The sequence below is a fragment of the Natator depressus genome, chromosome 9 (assembly GCF_965152275.1).
Source record: "Natator depressus isolate rNatDep1 chromosome 9, rNatDep2.hap1, whole genome shotgun sequence".
Lineage (NCBI taxonomy): Eukaryota > Metazoa > Chordata > Testudines > Cheloniidae > Natator > Natator depressus.
Window position 1 is genome coordinate 96217983 of NC_134242.1, and position 16120 is coordinate 96234102.

At 43.5% G+C, this 16120-nt stretch overlaps 1 pseudogene; it reads right to left on the reverse strand.

The window, feature by feature from the left end:
• Positions 1-16120, reverse strand: part of LOC141993242 (transmembrane 9 superfamily member 2-like) — a 37283-nt pseudogene that overhangs the window by 19417 nt on the left and 1746 nt on the right.

The window sequence follows — 16120 nt, forward strand, 5'->3', positions numbered from 1 at the left end:
GTATTGCATCAGAATTAATTACACCAGCCACAATACAATTCTAAGTCAATGGCTCACAAACTTTTCCATGCCTTGTCTTCATGTTACCAACCCCCCCCCCTCCACACACCCCCAAAACAAAAAACAAATCAAATCACACTTTTCAGGCCCCACCTCCATAGTGTTTGGATCCTCCTCCCTCCTACTTAAGGGAGAGTGGTCGTGACCCCCAGGTTGAGAAGCCATGTTCTACAACATTATGCAATTTGCAAACTCTCCAAATGCAGGAGATTTACAAGCTTTTCTTCCCACTCTAAAATGTTCTGTGTAGAAAGGAAAATAAAGTAGGGAAGCAATAAAGGCAACGGCACAGCCCCTGAAAGAGTTCTGTGCTAAGAAATCAGTATTTTTCTTTATTTATGGTAACTGAGTTATATACAAGAATACAGGAAAGAACAATTTCATAAGAGTAAGGAACAAAAAGTACTAACCCAGGGCACAACAGAGCTGTCAGCAAAACATTTGTCTTCCACTTTTCACCTCGAAATGCTGAGGAATAAGTAAAAATCATTACTAGAGTTTCAAATGTAACACCTCTTATAAATATTTTGCAGTATGACAGCAAGGAGCAGATCTGATAGCCGAGACATCAGCTCCAACTTGAATTACATATAATGCCTGGCAATGCTGAATTTAACATGCTGTATCATATGAAATAAGCAATGGTACTTACTCTTATACATTCTAGCAGATACATAACCAGCAGGAGTTCCCAGCAAGACCCACAGTACAACTCCGCAGATCATCAAAGCTCCTTGGTTGGCAGGAGAAAGAAAGCCAAGGCAAGCTAGAATGAAAGATGTGAAAAGAAAGAATAATCCATTTGTCAACACATTTTATTAGCATATTGTAGAATGTAAGCCACAGCACACAGGTTTATCAAGTTCACTGGCAGACAGCATAGGCATACATCTGCACACATACTGACTAGTCACAAGTGCACACCACTGTGGGCATAACTCTGAACCAAATGCTTGTGTACTTTCACCTCATACTCAAAAGGCTAAGATTTCTGTGGCTAAACGGCTTCAAGAGAGGCACATGGTTGAAGTCTCTGCTCCTCCAACTAAACTATGGCATGAGATTTCAGCTTGGAAACCAGCTTTTAAAAGCTTAAAGAATGATGCTTCTGTAAGAGTACATTTACTGCATAGGCAACCATAATAGTTTAATACATGCCATAAGAGTCGTCCAAGAAAAGTAGGCCCAGAGTAGTAAAAAGCAATGATTTAAGTTTTAAAAAGGTAGTTATAAGAAGCATGAAGATGACAGTACTGGATCTTCAAGTAACTGATTTAGAAACTTCGAACTCCAAACAAAGCCTTACCCAACTACCACGATGGACAATGCTTATCGTCATGGCCCATCTTAAAAATAAGGTCCCTATATTTAAAAAGGCGGGGGTCTAAGTTCTTGAACAAACTATAAGGGCAACTCCAGAGTTGAAAGGGAGTTACTCAATTGTAGTCTCTGCAACCTCCAGCTAGAAGCTTCTTTTTGAAGAAAAACATCTTTGTTATTGACTACTTATATGGTACTAGTGGTATGTGAAATTGTTGTAGCTGGAAAGAGATTCCAAGAGCTGTCATGGATTTGGAAGGACCGATTTATGAAGGCACAAAAAGGTAAGTTATTATTATACTTACATTTAAACACATTAGGAACAGAGAAAAGGATGTTGAACTAGAACTCTGAAAAGTAATGCTCTGTGTGAAATGTTAAGTTAGCTAGGAATGAAGTGAGTTGTGGGGGATATATTTACATATTTTGATAATATACCAAAGAAAAGCAGTGGTCTGTATCAGAGTGAGAAGAAGTTAAATGGAATGGTAAGACAAAGTTGCCATTTTCACTGTTAAAAATAACTAAGTTTGTAAAGTCTGAGGCAGCAAAACCTTAAAAAGGGGATTTGTACTGGGACCACTTCACTTCTTTATCATAGAATCATAGAATATCAGAGTTGGAAGGGACCTCTGGAGGTCATCTAGTCCAACCCCCTGCCCAGAGCAGGAGCAATCCCCAACTAAATCATCCCAGCCAGGGCTTTGTCAAGCCTGACCTTAAAAACTTCTAAGGAAGGGGATTCCACCACCTCCCTAGGTAACGCATTCCAGTGTTTCACCACCCTCCCAGTGAAAAAGTTTTTCCTAATATCCAACCTAAATCTCCCCCACTGCAACTTGAGACCATTACTCCTTGTCCTGTCATCTGCTATCACTGAGAATAGTCTAGATCCATGCTCTTTGGATCCACCTTTCAATTAGTTAAAAGCAGCTATCAAATCCCCCCTCATTCTTCTCTTCCGTAGACTAAACAATCCCATTTCCCTCAGCCTCTCCTCATAAGTCATGTGTTCCAGACCCCTAATCATTTTTGTTGCCCTTCACTGGACTCTCTCCAATTTCTCCACATCCTTCTTGTAGTGTGGGGCCCAAAACTGGACACAGTACTCCAGATGAGGCCTCACCAATGTCGAATAGAGGGGAACGATCACGTCCCTCGATCTGCTGGCAATGCCCCTACTTATACACCCCAAAATGCCATTGGCCTTCTTGGCAACAAGGGCACACTGTTGACTCATATCCAGCTTCTCGTCCACTGTCACCCCTAGGTCCTTCTCTGCAGAACTGCTGCCGAGCCATTCGGTCCCTAGTCTGTAGCGGTGCATTGGATTCTTCCATCCTAAGTGCAGCACTCTGCACTTGTCCTTGTTGAACCTCATCAGATTTCTTTTGGCCCAATCCTCCAATTTGTCTAGGTCCCTCTGTGTCCTATCCCTACCCTCCAGTGTATCTACCACTCCTCCCAGTTTAGTGTCATCCGCAAACTTGCTGAGGGTGCAATCCACACCATCCTCCAGATCATTAATGAAGATATTGAACAAAACCAGTCCCAGGACCGACCCTTGGGGCACTCCGCTAGATACCGGCTGCCAACTAGACATGGAGCCATTGATCACTACTCGTTGAGCCCGACAATCTAGCCAAATTTCTACCCACCTTGTAGTGCATCCATCCAGCCCACACTTCTTTAACTTGCTGACAAGAACACTGTGGGAGACCGTGTCAAAAGCTTTGCTAAAGTCAAGGCTCCAGAGCATGTGAATTATCCCTAATAGAGAGATGCTGCAATAATGATCAAAACACTACTATTTTCGATAGTGTTATTGGAGACATCTCGGTCATTACTATAGGCAAGTGTATTTTTCTTTTCTTAAATAAAGGACTTTGCTACCAGTAAAAAGGATAGACAGCTATGCCAGAAATCATTTCCTGTTTCTTACAATTTCACTAATAGATTGTAAGTAAGTAATTTTCATAAACCTAATGCTATTTACATAGAATAATAAATGTCATAATGAAAAGTTGTGTTCCTTGACCCAAAAAGACGGATAATAGCATTCCCTTCCTTGGAGGTCTAAATACATCTCCATGAACCAACTTCCAACCAAATTCCTCTTGGGCATCTTCCTGCATAATAGCAACATCTTTATTAAATATACATAATTCAGCAGTGAATTAATATAAGCAAGAAGTGAAACATGTTTTCAAAGTTTGATTAACTTTCAGTTTGGCTCCAAAGACAGACTAATTGTATTGATTCATCACTCACTGATTTTACAATCCCCTCAAGGTTTACTGGAAGAAAAAGGCAAGATTTATCATGAAAATACTTGCCTTTGAGAGTGACAGAGAAACAAACACTGTAATTAACAAAGATCCTCCTAAGACAAATGTAAATGTAAATCAAAACAAAGCATTCCATTTAATTCCACTTGAAATACACCAGTTCACGTTGGTTTAAATATTTATCTCTTTTGCTTGTCTTAAATACCAGTGTACCTGGTATTTAAGTTGTACTTAAATATAAAATATTTTAGTAATATATAATATAATATAATATGTAATATATAACAGAGGTTGCAAAAGTGATCTTTATGGTCATATTTTGATCAGAGAACATCACAGTAGCTCTTACCATGGCCCGGCTCTGCGTGGCCAGGAGGCGGAGCCTCGGGGGAAGTGGAGCAGGGGCAGGGCCTAGTGGTAAGAGATGGGGCGGGCCTCAGGGGAAAAGGGGTTGCAGCAGGTCCACCAACAAGGGTGATAGGGTGTTCCTGAGTAAAGGAGGAGGGAGAAGTTGGAGGGTAGGAGACCTTGTGTTTTGGAGAAGACTGAATAAATGTGACCCCACAAAGGGAACTCTTGTTTTAAATATTCCAGGCTGAGAGTAAGTCATTGCAAGGACCTTAGAGGGAAGGGCAGGGTGCCTGCAGGGCCACCTCAAGGCCCCAAGGAGCACTCTGGGGTGGCACCCATGCGCAGGGACATGGCCAGAGTGTGCTGTGCTCTTGGAAGCCATTAAAATCAGGCGGAGGTCAGCCCATCCCCCAGGCTGCTCTAAATTCTACTGAGGCCAGGACAGAACAGGTCAGCAAATCAAACCTCTGTAACTGGCTCCTTGCTATCTCTGCTCTCTACAGCATGGCAGGAAGGGGAGCTCTGCAGGTGCAGCAGAGAAGCCATCTGGGCCTGTCAACAATCAGATGACTGGAAGGCTGGTCCTGTGGTCTGGGCACTGCTCTGCGACTCGAGACAGGTGGGTTTAATTCCCTCCATGGGCAAACCATTTGGGCTATCATTGGTGGATAATATCCCGGCCCTGCCTTACAGTGATGGCAGGAGGATAAACACATTCAAGGTGCTCAGATAGTCTAAGGTCAGGGTTCCACAGAGCAATGCCCCTGACATTTGTTTTTAAAAGGCCTCTGACCACAGCCTCCTGTGACAGGTGGCTTCTGGGATCCCCGTGATTACAGTACCTTATTTGTGACAGAAATGCCAGATTTCAGGGGTGACAGCGAGGGATAGGAGTGGATTTCTGAGAAGAGATTTGGAGTGTCATGGGGTCTAAAATCATGCCTCACCAATCTATTAGAATTCTTTGAGGGGCTCAAAAATCATGTGGACAAGGGAGATGAAGTGAGCTGTAGCTCACGAAAGCTTATGCTCAAATAAATTGGTTAGTCTCTAAGGTGCCACAAGTCCTCCTTTTCTTTTTGCAGATACAGACTAACACGGCTGCTCCTCTGTAAGTTGTACATAGTGACATCTGCGGGAAATGCCCGGGAATCTGCTCTTGCTGAGAGAACAGATGTCTGAAAGGCGTAACGCATTTTGTAAATTACTGAAAAAAGCTGAGGTTACAATTCCAATTGAGCCTTAAAATTTAAACACAAATGTTAATGGACAGCAAGCTCATGCAAGTAGTAAAATCAGAGACTCTAAGGAGGCTTGGATGGCTCAAGAGAAAAGTAATACATTATCGAGCATTGTACCTCAAGGTCACGGGTTCAAGTCAACTTCACCTGGGTGCAGAGTAACAGCCGTGTTAGTCTGTATTCGTAAAAAGAAAAAAGAAAAGAAGTACTTGTGGCACCTTAGAGACTAACCAGTTTATTTGAGCATGAGCTTTCGTGAGCTACAGCTCACTTCATCGGATGCATAGCATATCGTGGAAACTGCAGAAGACATTATATACACACAGAGACCATGAAACAAAACTTCCTCCCACCCCACTCTCCTGCTGGTAACAGCTTATCTAAAGTGATCATCAAGGAGGGCCATTTCCAGCACAAATCCAGGTTTTCTCACCCTTCACCCCCCCCCACACACACAGACACACATACAAACTCACTCTCCTGCTGGTAATAGCCCATCCCTCTTTGAAACCTCTCTTTATAATGTGCATGATAATCAAGGTGGGTCATTTCCAGCACTAATCCAGGTTTTCTCACCCCCCCCCACACACACCCCCCTCCAAAAACCACACACACAAACTCACTCTCCTGCTGGCAATAGCTCATCTTACAATGTGCACAGCAATAATCCAAGTTTAACCAGAACGTCTTGGGGGGGGTTTGTAGGAAAAAAACAAGGGGAGATAGGCTACCTTGCATAATGACTTAGCCACTCCCAGTCTCTATTCAAGCCCAAATTAATAGTATCCAATTTGCAAATGAATTCCAATTCAGCAGTTTCTCGCTGGAGTCTGGATTTGAAGTTTTTTTGCTTTAAGATAGCGACCCTCATGTCTGTGATTGCGTGACCAGAGAGATTGAAGTGTTCTCCGACTGGTTTATGAATGTTATAATTCTTAACATCTGATTTGTGTCCATTTATTCTTTTACGTAGAGACTGTCCAGTTTGACCAATGTACATGGCAGAGGGGCATTGCTGGCACATGATGGCATATATCACATTGGTGGATGTGCAGGTGAACGAGCCTCTGATAGTGTGGCTGATGTTGTTAGGCCCTGTGATGGTGTCCTCTGAATAGATATGTGGGCACAGTTGGCAACGGGCTTTGTTGCAATGATAGGTTCCTGGGTTAGTGGTTCTGTTGTGTGGTATGTGGTTGTTGGTGAGTATTCGCTTCAGGTTGGGGGGCTGTCTGTAGGCAAGGACTGGCCTTTCTCCCAAGATTTGTGAGAGTGTTGGGTCATCCTTCAGGATAGGTTGTAGATCCTTAATAATGCGTTGGAGGGGTTTTAGTTGGGGGCTGAAGGTGACGGCTAGTGGCGTTCTGTTATTTTCTTTGTTAGGCCTGTCCTGTAGTAGGTGACTTCTGGGAACTCTTCTGGCTCTATCAATCTGTTTCTTCACTTCCGCAGGTGGGTACTGTAGTTGTAAGAATGCTTGATAGAGATCTTGTAGGTGTTTGTCTCTGTCTGAGGGGTTGGAGCAAATGCGGTTGTATCGCAGAGCTTGGCTGTAGACGATGGATCGTGTGGTGTGGTCAGGGTGAAAGCTGGAGGCATGTAGGTAGGAATAGCGGTCAGTAGGTTTCCGGTATAGGGTGGTGTTGATGTGACCATCGTTTATTAGCACTGTAGTGTCCAGGAAGTGGATCTCTTGTGTGAACTGGACCAGGGTGAGGTTGATGGTGGGATGGAAATTGTTGAAATCATGGTGGAATTCCTCAAGGGCTTCTTTTCCATGGGTCCAGATGATGAAGATGTCATCAATATAGCGCAAGTAAAGTAAGGGCGTTAGGGGACGAGAGCTGAGGAAGCGTTGTTCTAAATCAGCCATAAAAATGTTGGCATACTGTGGGGCCATGCGGGTACCCATAGCAGTGCCGCTGATCTGAAGGTATACATTGTCACCAAATGTAAAATAGTTATGGGTAAGGACAAAGTCACAAAGTTCAGCCACCAGGTTAGCCGTGACATTATCGGGGATAGTGTTCTTGATGGCTTGTAGTCCATCTTTGTGTGGAATGTTGGTGTAGAGGGCTTCTACATCCATAGTGGCCAGGATGGTGTTATCAGGAAGATCACCAATGGATTGTAGTTTCCTCAGGAAGTCAGTGGTGTCTCGAAGGTAGTTGGGAGTGCTGGTAGCGTAGGGCCTGAGGAGTGAGTCTACATAGCCGGACAATCCTGCTGTCAGGGTGCCAATGCCTGAGATGATGGGGCGCCCAGGATTTCCAGGTTTATGGATCTTGGGTAGTAGATAGAATATCCCAGGTCGGGGTTCCAGGGGTGTGTCTGTGCGGATTTGATCTTGTGCTTTTTCAGGAAGTTTCTTGAGCAAATGCTGTAGATGCTTTTGGTAACTCTCAGTGGGATCAGAGGGTAATGGCTTGTAGAAAGTGGTGTTGGAGAGCTGCCGAGCAGCCTCTTGTTCATATTCCGACCTATTCATGATGACAACAGCACCTCCTTTGTCAGCCTTTTTGATTATGATGTCAGAGTTGTTTCTGAGGCTGTGGATGGCATTGTGTTCTGCACGGCTGAGGTTATGGGGCAAGTGATGCTGCTTTTCCACAATTTCAGCCCGTGCACGTCGGCGGAAGCACTCTATGTAGAAGTCCAGTCTGCTGTTTCGACCTTCAGGACAGCAGACTGGACTTCTATTGATGACATCTTCATCATCTGGACCCATGGAAAAGAAGCCCTTGAGGAATTCCACCATGATTTCAACAATTTCCATCCCACCATCAACCTCACCCTGGTCCAGTTCACACAAGAGATCCACTTCCTGGACACTACAGTGCTAATAAACGATGGTCACATCAACACCACCCTATACCGGAAACCTACTGACCGCTATTCCTACCTACATGCCTCCAGCTTTCACCCTGACCACACCACACGATCCATCGTCTACAGCCAAGCTCTGCGATACAACCGCATTTGCTCCAACCCCTCAGACAGAGACAAACACCTACAAGATCTCTATCAAGCATTCTTACAACTACAGTACCCACCTGCGGAAGTGAAGAAACAGATTGATAGAGCCAGAAGAGTTCCCAGAAGTCACCTACTACAGGACAGGCCTAACAAAGAAAATAACAGAACGCCACTAGCCGTCACCTTCAGCCCCCAACTAAAACCCCTCCAACGCATTATTAAGGATCTACAACCTATCCTGAAGGATGACCCAACACTCTCACAAATCTTGGGAGAAAGGCCAGTCCTTGCCTACAGACAGCCCCCCAACCTGAAGCGAATACTCACCAACAACCACATACCACACAACAGAACCACTAACCCAGGAACCTATCCTTGCAACAAAGCCCGTTGCCAACTGTGCCCACATATCTATTCAGAGGACACCATCACAGGGCCTAACAACATCAGCCACACTATCAGAGGCTCGTTCACCTGCACATCCACCAATGTGATATATGCCATCATGTGCCAGCAATGCCCCTCTGCCATGTACATTGGTCAAACTGGACAGTCTCTACGTAAAAGAATAAATGGACACAAATCAGATGTTAAGAATTATAACATTCATAAACCAGTCGGAGAACACTTCAATCTCTCTGGTCACGCAATCACAGACATGAGGGTCGCTATCTTAAAGCAAAAAAACTTCAAATCCAGACTCCAGCGAGAAACTGCTGAATTGGAATTCATTTGCAAATTGGATACTATTAATTTGGGCTTGAATAGAGACTGGGAGTGGCTAAGTCATTATGCAAGGTAGCCTATCTCCCCTTGTTTTTTTCCTACAAACCCCCCCCAAGACGTTCTGGTTAAACTTGGATTATTGCTGTGCACATTGTAAGATGAGCTATTGCCAGCAGGAGAGTGAGTTTGTGTGTGTGGTTTTTGGAGGGGGGTGTGTGGGGGGGGGGTGAGAAAACCTGGATTAGTGCTGGAAATGACCCACCTTGATTATCATGCGCATTATAAAGAGAGGTTTCAAAGAGGGATGGGCTATTACCAGCAGGAGAGTGAGTTTGTATGTGTGTCTGTGTGTGGGGGGGGGGGGGGGTGAAGGGTGAGAAAACCTGGATTTGTGCTGGAAATGGCCCTCCTTGATGATCACTTTAGATAAGCTGTTACCAGCAGGAGAGTGGGGTGGGAGGAAGTTTTGTTTCATGGTCTCTGTGTGTATATAATGTCTTCTGCAGTTTCCACGATATGCTATGCATCTGATGAAGTGAGCTGTAGCTCACGAAAGCTCATGCTCAAATAAACTGGTTAGTCTCTAAGGTGCCACAAGTACTTCTTTTCTTTTTTCTTTTCACCTGGGTGGAAAACGAGAGCTGTTATATGACAGCTGTATGATTGTCTTCACCAAATGAACTAGTGCTCTCAGTTCAATTCCTAGTAGACAGGAGTCTTATATCACAAAAACAAACCCTAATTACCATATTTTTAGGATAGGCTGAACAGAGGCAACAAGTTTTGAAACAACAGGGAAACTGAACCTAGGATGTGAGGATAGGAGGTTACTTTTCAGATAGGGGTAAAGGCACATTCGCAAGTATGATTGGCTACTGCCCTGTGCTGTATTAGGTGAATTAAGGACTGATAGTCTTTGAAAACAATCTCCCTCTTTATCAAGTAGTGCTTCAAGAGCCTGGGCAAAATTATAATGAAGGCATTTTCAAATCAGATAAGACAGAAACTCAGCTGGAAAGGACTAAAAATACGCTCACTTTAAGGCTCATCTACCATCAAAGTTCAGATTGCACTGTTATTCATAAAACTAATATTCGTAAAACCGTTAAAATAGTGCAAATGTTTATACTGGACAAATATAACTGCCAGAAAGAACCTGGATCCAAACAATTTAGGGTACTGGTTACAAAAAAATTAATATGCCTACCTCAAATCAATTCCAGTTTGTTCATGAATTCACCAGGAATCTCCATAGGGGGACCTCCACAATTTAAATTGTTTTTATCCGTATGTTTGTAGCTAACAAGACAGAAATTTTAAAGATTCATACGTGTTGACTGGGTAGAGAACTTCACAATTATTTAAAAGTAATTAAGACACTCGTGAAAAATTTAGCCATCTACTTTTTCGCACCAGCTATACAACTTCTTTATTGAGAACAGGCTTTTGTTGCCCACAATCAAAATGGACATGGTCCCTCTGCACATGTGAAGAATTTGGTTTTGCGGTTTTAGAAAGTTTGAGCAAACATAGTTCAGCCATTTTGGATTATGAGAATAATAGGAAAATAGATCTCCTGTTACTCAACATTCTTGCTGCAGCCAAAACTGATGTGAAGAGAAAGTTGAAACACATCAGAGAAATTGCCTGCACTGAAGAGAACACTCAATCACCATTAATGAGTCAGTTTTATCATGAGTGAACATGAGAATGGCCATAAAGGGTCAGGCCACTGGTCCATCTAGCCCACTATCCTATCTTCCAACAGTAGTCAATGCCAGAGGCTTCAAAGGGAATGAACGGAACAGGGAAATCATCAAGTGATCCCCTATCATCCAGTCCCAGAATCTGGCAGTCAGAGGCTTAGGGACACCCAAAGGATGGAGTTGCAGCCCTGACCATCTTGGATAGTAGCCAATGATGGACTTATCCTCCAGGAACTTATCTAAATTATTTTTTGGACCCAGTTATAATTTTGGGCTTCAGAACATCCTATGGCAATGAGTTCCACAGGTTGACAGTGTGTTGTATGAAGAAGTACTTCCTTTTGTTTTAAACCTACTGCCTATTAATTTAATTGGATGAGCCCTGGTTCTTGTGTTCCGCGAAGGGGTAAATAACACTTCCTTATTCACTTTCTCCACACCATTCATGATTTTATAGACTTCTATCAATTCCCCCCTTAGCTGTCTCTTGTCCAAGATGAGCAGTCCCAGTCTTTTTAATCTCTCCTCACATGGAAGCTGTTCCATATCCTTAATCAATTTTGTAGCCATTCTCTATATCTTTTCCCTTTCCAATGTATCTTTTTTGAGATGGGCGTGACCAGAACTGCACATATTATTCAAGGTGCAGGCATACCTTACATTTATATATGGGCATTATGATAATTACTGTCTTATTATTAATCCCTTTCTTCATGGTTCCTAATATTGTTAGCTTTTTTGACTGCCACTCCACATGGAGCAGAAATTTTCAGAGAACTATCCACAACTCCAAGATCTTTTCTCGAGTGGTAACAATTAATTTAGACTCCATCATTTTATATGTATAGTTGGGATTATGTTTTCCAATGTGAATTACTTTATATTTATCAACATTGAATTTCATGTGCCATTTTGTTGTCCAGTCACCCAAGTTTGTGAGATTTCTTTGTACCTTTTTGAAGTCTGCTTTGGACTTAACTATCTTGAGTAGTTTAGTATCATCTGCAAACTTTGGCACATCACAGTTTATCCCTTTTTTCAGATCATTTATAAATATGTTGAACAGCACTGGTCCCAGTACAGATCCGTGCAGGACACCACTATTTACCTCACTCCATTCTGAAAACTGACCATTTATTCCTACCCTTTGTTTCCTGTCTTTTTACCAGTTACTGGTCCATAAGAGGATCTTCCCTCTCATACCATGACTGCTTACTTTGCTTAAGAGTCTTTGATGCGGGACTTCGTCAAAGGCTTTCTGAAAATCCAAGTGCATGATATCCACTGTATCCCTTTTGTCTGCATGTTTGTTGATCTCCTCCACGAATTCTAATATATTAGTGAGGCATGATTTCTCTTTACAAAAGCTGAGTTATGACACTTTTCAAATGGTGCCCTGTGCATATGGAGTATACTTCACACAAGGTTGTTTGCTAAGCTTGTGTCATGCAGCCAAAGAAAGCCCATCCTGTGTGCTGGAAAACATATTGCAAGTTCAGTGGACTTGGGTAGCCCTGCTATGACATATCTTAGAAACTTTGCAGCAGGGAGAGGCACAAAGTAGAGCTCTTAAGGTTTTCACGAGAAGGACTCTCTCCTACAAATCTACCAAGGTAGGTTCTTGGGAACCCCTGAACACTGTGCTGTTTAGCTAACTAGCTCCATAATACAGAAAATACACTCACCATTACATATTTACAAGGAAGCCAAGCTGCAAAGCTTTAGAACACAGCTTCTTTATAAAGACTTAGGCTATCCCATATACAAAATACATCAAGAGAAAAAATGATAAAATTAAGGTTGTACTGTCAAGGCAAGGAATTACTGGATTAAGGAGTAAAACCACAGCAGGCCAACAACCCTTTAGGACTTTAGGGTTTTCAGAGAAAAACACAGGCTGGGTTTTCCGCAAAAAGTAAAGTCAGGAAGATGTAAATCTTTGAATACACTGATATAATAGTCAACAGAGCACAGACATTTCTTCAGAAAGACTGAAATTAGTTTACTTCAACTGTAATTTCTAGTTTTGCTACCCATGGTTGAAGACACTGAAGCATATTAAAATGGCATGTATTAGGAATTACCTTTTTGGATCCAGTCTTGCCATTACCAGTCTTGCTCCAGGTCAGCTTTCATCTTTCCCACTATGGTACAAGATTGTAATGTCAACATGGTTGAAGAGCTACGAAGTGTTCCTCTTGTGAAACTGAGACTGCAAAATATTACATGTTTGAAAAACGTTTCCAGTAGAAGAAGAATACTGTAGTCAAAGATCTGAGTACTCCACAATAAAATAATATTTGGGGGGGTGGGGGAACACACAGAAGGGGTGGAGGAATGAGGAGTATTTTGTATATTCTCAAAATAAAGATTACAAGGATAACAAATCCACAGAAGAAAATAAGGATAAAGAATAAACTTTGTATTCCACAAGGTTTACAACAGTCTACATCAGCATTGCAAAGTCATCATAAGAAGCTCCAGTGCAGATACAGAAGTCTACTCACTCTTTGTCTCCATATAACCAGTGGTGAGCTGGAGCCGGTTCGCACCAGTTCGCGCGAACCGGTTGTTAAATTTTGAAGCCGATTTAGAACCGGTTGTTAAAGGGGTGGGCAAACTCCGTCCTGTCTGGCCCGCCTGAGCAATCGGCTGGGGAGGCTCCCCTGAGAATCCCTTTTTAATTTTTACTCACCCGGTGACGCTCCGGGGCTTCGGCGGCACTTCGGTAGCGGGCCCTTCAGTGCCACTGAAGACCCGAAGCGACTGAAGAACCTGCCGCCGAAGACCCAGAGCGAGTGAAGGAACCGGTTCTTCAGCTTTTGGCAGCTCATTACTGCATATAACGCACACTAACTGTTGCTCTTTGTCCTCCCTCTAGTGGCTAGAGCAGAGATCCCCAAACTGTGGGGTGTGTCCCCCTATGGGGGCATGGAGGAACCTTTGGAGGGGCACGTGGGGGCCTGGGCCTATCCACACAGGGGGCAGGGAAGGAGCACCACCCAGCCCCTCTCTCCCGACTCCAACTCTGATCCAGTCCTGCCCACAGTCGCGTCCCCAGCTCCCAGCCCCATGCCTGGCCTCGTTTGAGTTCCACTTCCTGCCTTGCCCCTGACCCCAGCCTCAGCCCCATTCCCAGCCTGGGGCAGAGGCTGGGGGTGGGGCCAGGAGCAGAGAAGCACACGGCCGCAGGCTCGGATGCCGGTCCGCACTGCGGCCCGGCTTCGCTCCCATCCCCAGCCTCAGACCCTGGCCACGGCTCCTACCCAAGCCCTGCTCCTGGTCCCAGACCCACCCCCAGCTGCAGCCCAAGCCTCAGCCCCCTTACTTCTGTCCAGCTCCCCATCCCCACCCCCAGCCACGACTCTACTCCCAACCCCAGCTCTGGGAGGAGTAGGGGGGTGCCGGCAGAGGTAAGGAGGGGCATGACCCTCAAAAGTTTGGGGAACAATGGGCTAGAGCACAGAGATTTGAGTCTGCTATTATCTCTAACACATGTGGATCTTCAGCTGAATAGTAAGTAAAAATGCCTTCTTCCCCTCATGCTTTGCTGCATAGATTAATCTGTCCTTGGCCTGAAAGCACTCAGATCAGTATTCCTTCAGGATTCCAACAAAATTTACATTAGGGAGTTCTAGTGTTGAAATATCCTCTAGGATCCAATGACTCTGGATTTGTTTCCTTCCCCAATGACCAAGATCCTTGTATTATTGGCACAGTGCTAGTTTTCCAACACTTTGCTACAACTCTCCAGTAACTGTTTTTAGTCACTGTTTTGTTTTCTTTGCCATTTTGTGCAGTTTACATATTCTGGAGGCACTGAAAAATTAATTTGTTGCAGCAAGTGTGGGGATATGCAGTAGCCATGTCAGCATGTTATATTATATTATCTCTCTTTATATAAAGAAAATAAAAGCAGCAAAGCAATAATTGCTTCCAAACTTAGGTAGGATGGAATATGTATTTTGGTGTGTTTTTAAAAGATGCTGGAACAATGCATAGCATTTTACCACATTTGCAATTTAAACTTATAGGCATAACTACTGTGTTCTTCCTTGCCCATATGACAGTTACTTCTCTGGCACAGTGCCATATAAATATATTTAATCCATTCATCTATACACAGACATTACCAGGCTATGACAATCAATGCTGCAGAAGCACCGTACAGCAGAGCTAGTGCTTTATCCAAACACGTACACTTTATAAATAGGTTTGTATTATATACTGTTCTCTCTGGGAAAATCATCTGGTACCTGTGTATCAAAACGCAGAGAAGTTTAAGCCGTGGAGTTTTCAGCTTACTATCTTTGAAACAGCCAATATGCATTTACCAGCCAATTGTTAGATCTATCATTATACAAATGTAATCCATAAAATAGTGGTACTAATACATTCATCTGTGAGTCCTGTTATCATAATAGCATTAGTGTGATACAAGTTTACTGTATTCACCTACACTACTACTGGAGGAATGATGTGCCACTGCGCAGGCGCAGAATTCATGTTGTCCGCGGATTGCTTTGTTTCCCCGCAGAAAAATGATTTCTGAGGGGAATCAAAGGGAAGCCGCAAGAGCGGTCACTTGCACCTCCTCAACAGCCCAGAGCAGCTGGCGGAGATGTAAATCAGCCTGGGGGTGGAGGGACTGTGCATGCGTGCAGGGGAGACATCAATCACTGCTGGGGGTGGCGGCATGGGGGGAGGCTTGCGTGCGTGCGTGCATGTGAGCGAACGAAAGAGACTCTGTGCCTCTGGCTCGCTATTGTGGCATGACCAGCATGCAGGGGCAGGGCTTCGGGATGTTTGGAGGCAGGCGTGAGGCAGGCACAACATAATATAGCAGCCTGACTGCTTAGTTGTTCCCATTGTTGTTAGTGAATTGTTCCCATTCTTAGTGAACTTCCCGAAAAGCATAAACTTTTAAGGCTCCTTTACACTGCCAGAGTGGTGTAAAGGAGGCATATTGTAAATGACAGTATGGTCTTATAAATCCTTATGGTGCTTTTGTGATTAGAACCGGTCTAAACTTTCAGACAAAAAATTTCCTGTCAAAATGTGCTCCATGAACTGTTTACTACTGACCTTTCTGGAGATGGTCAATAGCCAATATAAACTGTGAGTTTGATGCCCCAGCCCTCACTTACTCTTCAGTTGCCTATGATGTAATACTGAGCATATGGCTACATATATTTGTTGACTAATAATTAGAAATAAAGGATCAAACCTAGCTACATTATTATTAGACAAAGGGGATTCAGGGATTTCTGCCAATGCTCCCCATTCCTGTTCTCCATCCATTGTATGGTAGTTTAAATAAATTCCCAGAATTTTGCAGAATTTTAAAATATTGTGTGCAGAATTTTTATTTTTTTGGCACAAAATTCCATCAGGAGTACTACACACACTTGCTGCTAACAGTTATTTTCTCCATCAAAGCAGAGTTTGACAA